A 4509-nucleotide genomic window follows, 5' to 3' on the forward strand; every position below is an offset into this window, starting at 1 on the left:
GCGATTTGAACAGACGTTTCTCCAAAGAAGATATTCAAATGGCCAAAAAGTGTATGGAAACATACTCAAAATCAACAGCCATTAGAGGAATGCAAATTAAAGTTACAAAGGATACCACTTCATACAACTAGGATGGCTATTATTAAAGAAACTGAGAATGAGTCTTGACGAGGATGTGGAGAGAGAGCAAGGCTTATACATTATTGGTGGGAAATAAAATGGCGCAGCCGCTGTGGAAAACAGTCTCGTGGTTCCTCAGAAAGTTAACTGTAGAGTTACCAAATGACCTGGCAATCCCACGCCTAGGTATACATCCCAAAGAATTTAAAGCAGGGACTCAGACAGATATTTGCACACCAATGTACACAGCAGCATTATTCACAGTATCCAAAGATGGAAGCAACCCAAGTCTTTATCACCAGATGAAAAGAGAAACAAAATGTGGCATATACACAGAATGGAGTATTATTCCACTGTAAAAAGAAGTGACGTGCTGGTACATGCTAAAACATGGATGAACCTTGAAGACATCATGTTGCAGGAAATAAGCCAGACACAGAAGGAAAAATATTGTATGACTTCATGTGCCAGTTTGAATGTATCATGTCCCCCAAAATGCCATTATCTTTGATGTAATCTTGTGTGGGCAGACGTGTTGGTGTTGATTAGATTGTAATTCTTTCATTGAGTGTTTCCATGGAGATGTGCCCCACCCCACCATAGGTGATGACTCTGATTAGATAATTTCCATGGAGGCATGTCCCCGCCCATTCAGCGCGGGCCTTGATTAGTTCACTGGGGCACTATATAAGCTCAGACAGAAGGAGCGAGCTTGCTACAGCCAAGAGGGACATTTTGAAGAAAGCACAGGGGCTGGAGCTGAGACAGACATTTTGAAGATGGCCTTTGAAAACAGACTCTTCCTCCAGAGAAGCTGAGAGGACAAATGCCCCAAGAGCAACTAAAAGTGACATTTTTGAGGAGCTGAAGTCGAAGGAGGAACGTCCTGGAAGAAAGCCATTTTGAAACCAGAACTTTGGAGCAGACGCCAGCCATGTGCCTTCCCAGCTAACAGAGGTTTTCCGGACGCCATTGGCCATCCTCCAGTGAAGGTACCCGATTGCTGATGTGTTACCTTGGACACTTTATGGCCTAAAGACTGTAACTGTGTAACCAAATAAACCCTCTTTATAAAAGCCAATCCATTTCTGGTGTTTTGCAAAATGGCAGCATTAGCAAACTAGAACACTTCACTTATGTGAAATACTTAGCGTAAACAAATTCATAGAGACAGAAAGCAGAATAGCGGTTTCCAGGGGTGGGGGGAAGGAGTTCTTACCAAATGAGTATCAGTTTTGCTTTGGGATGATGGACGTAATCTGGAAATAGTGGTGAAAGTTACACTGTATCATCAGTACACTTAACGTCAAAGAATTGTCCACTTAAAATGACTAAAATGATTTTTATGTGGTGTATACTTTACCACAATTAAAAGCATGTAAGGACTGTGATTAATAGTACAAATATAAAAAAGTTCTTTCATGAACTAGAACAAGTATACAACACTATTATAAGGAGTAAATAATAGAGGGGTACATGGGGGAAAAGCACCTATTGCAAACTATGGACTAGAGTTAACAGTAATATTTTAATATTCTCTCATCAACAGTAACAAATGCACCACCCGGAAGCCAGGGTTCAATGGTTGGGGGATAAGGGGTATGGGATGTTTGGGTTTCTTGGAGTAATGAAAATGTTCTAACATTGGTTGTGGTGATGAGTGCACAACTAGGTAATTGTACGGGGAGCTGTTGATTGTACACTTTGGATGGATTGCATGACGTGTGAATATATCTCAATAAAATTGCATTTTGAAAAGAGTAAAGCCCGTCAGGGAGTGGCTGCTGGGTCTGCAAGCAGCAAATCGGCCCCACGTCGCTGCTTTCGGAGGCAGGTGGCCGGGGAGGTGGCTCACTTTCTGTGGGGGGCGGCATCTTTCCTGGGAGCCCCCAGCAGAATTTCCCTCCCATCTCGCTGGCCAGAACCGCGCCACTGGCCGCCGCTGCCTGCGTGGAGAACGAGCTTGAGGGTGGCTTTCAGGTGCGTGAGGAACAATGTCTGCAGGGGTGGGAAACGTGAGGGGCTGGGGCGAGGGGCAACAGGGCTGACGGGACCAGGGCGGCTCCAGCTGGGGGGTGGCAGTGGAAATGGAGGAGGGGGTGGATGCCCAGGACCCCGCGATGTCTCTCCAGCCCGCAACCAGGTCTCCATTCGGGAAGCAGAGGGGTCCACAGACTCCAGAGCACAAGGCAGATTTTGCCCAGTCTGCGAGGCTGTGCGGCATCCAGCAGGGGACATTGAGCATCTCTGGGGCTCGGAAGAGGAACTATACACGTGTGCGCTGTTGGCACAAAGAAGAGAGCAGATGCGATCCATCACCCAAGGGGAAAGTGGAGAGAGGGGGTCCCAGACTGTGGGGAATGCTGGCCGCAGGGTGCAGCCCCAAACAGCAGAGGACTCGGGCTCGTCTTGCCCAGCCTCCAGGCAGGTGCCTGGAGACCATCACAGCTGTCGCGGCTGGAAATGGTGCTCGCCCACCCGGCATCTCATTGACGCCAGCAACTCGGAGTCTGGGGAGCTGTCCGTGTGTCCAAGATGCACTCTGTCCTAACATGGGTTGCCACAAGCAGCCCCTTTCTGCCTCTGGTCCCAGGGTCCCCCCCAGCAGTGCCTCAGCCTGCTCACCTCCTGCAACCCACACCTGGGTACCTGAGCCACTGGGAGAAACTGTCAGGTAATTCACAGTCCTTTTTTTAAAGCCACCGATTTGGGGGTGTTCTGTTATGCAGCAAAAGATAACTAACAAGGTGGGTAGGTCCTGGTTTGTGCATGACTTGGGGGACAGGGGGCAGGCAGGATGCACAGGGGGTCTAGCCTGGGGCTCAGACCTGGCTGGGGGCCCGCACCTCGCCCCCCGGGGAGTGGAGACTCGGGCTGTCTTCCCGCTGGGCCGGGTTGCCAGGGTAACAGATTCCTAACCGGGTTTCCAGGCTGCTCTGCCCTTCTCCCTGCGCACGTGGGTGGGTCTCACCCTATCAGGGATTTTGAAAACAAGAACACCAATCCCAGTCATGATTTGCAGAAGAAAGGGCTTTGTAACAGCTCTGTGATGTGTGGCCCCTTCCTTTGGTCCTTTGGCCCTTTGGGTCTGGGGGCTCCCTGCCCAGAGCTGCTGACAGCCGGCCTCGACCCCCTGAGGAGCCTGGGGCAGCGAGGGGGTGCTGGGGCGTTACCCTGCCTGGCTGGCCAGTGCCTGCAGCCCAGCGAGAGCAGAGAGCACCCCTGTTCCCCAAAAGCGTGTGGCCTGGGGGCAGGTGAGCCTTGTCCCCTGGGGCTGGCGATGCCCCAGAGACCCCCAGCAGACACCCAGGCAAACAGGCGCATGTGCACACCTGCACAGGGCTGCGGCGGGCTCCAGCAGGGCCCGGGAAAGGCAGCACCTCGAGGGTCCTGGGGGCCCCAAGGAGAGGCACAGGCGGGCAGGGCCACCCCGGGGAGGGGCCAAGCCGGGCGCGCACTCTGCGGAGGTCTGTCCCCTCCACCCTCCCCAGGGCCACCATCGGGCCCCTGCACCCTCCACTGCCTGCCCAGTCCATGGTCCCACGGCAGCCAGAGGGAACTCCGCAGGCCCCTCCCGTGCTGAAACCCACTGGGGGCTTCTCCCTGTCGCTGGTCCTGCCCCTCTCCTGCCTCGCTCCCCTCACCCCTCACTCGCTGGGCTCCTTCCTGCCTCGGGACCTTTGCACAAGCCGGTCCCTGAGGCTGGGACAGCCTCCCCCCTTTTCCTTCTCCTGGCCAACTCCTATTCACCCTGCAGTCCCATCCTCAATGTCCCTTCCTCAGGAAGCCCTCCCACCCTGCACCTCGGCTTGATGCTCTCACAGCACATCTGTTTTCTTCTGTGGACCCTGCACCCTCTACAGCCAAACACTGGTGGGTGCTTGTTTGTTTAGTACCTGCCTCTTTCATTGGACCCCAAATTCCTCAGAGAGGACATTGTGTCCACTGGCCCACAGCTGTGTCCCAGCACAGACGGAGACAGATGGTCTGCGAGGATCACTTGGACAAGCCCGAGGGGCTGCAGCTGCTTGCTGGGCCTCGAGGCGGCAGCCAGGAGCTCACCCGGGACTGTCCACCGGGCTATGGGCTGTCGGGGCCACAGAGAGGACCAGGAGGGGCTTCGTGCTGGCCTGGGGAGCCGGGAGGGGGTGGACAGCCAGAGGCGTGGGCAAGGGGTAGGCTGGCACGAGGGGGTCAAGGGGCCGGCAGCTGGGACCTGAGAGCAGTCGGCTGGCGGGTGGGAGGGGGCAGCGGGGCCGCCCCTCTGTCCGCAACTGTCCCACGGCCGCTCCCCACCCTCCCTCACCTGGCAGCTCACAGAGCCCTCGGCAGCGTCAGGTGCCCTCACCTGCCCGCCCCCCACACCCACCCCTGAGAGCAGAGGTTTGG

Source organism: Choloepus didactylus, chromosome 14, assembly GCF_015220235.1.
Source record: "Choloepus didactylus isolate mChoDid1 chromosome 14, mChoDid1.pri, whole genome shotgun sequence".
Taxonomy (NCBI): Eukaryota; Metazoa; Chordata; class Mammalia; order Pilosa; family Megalonychidae; genus Choloepus; species Choloepus didactylus.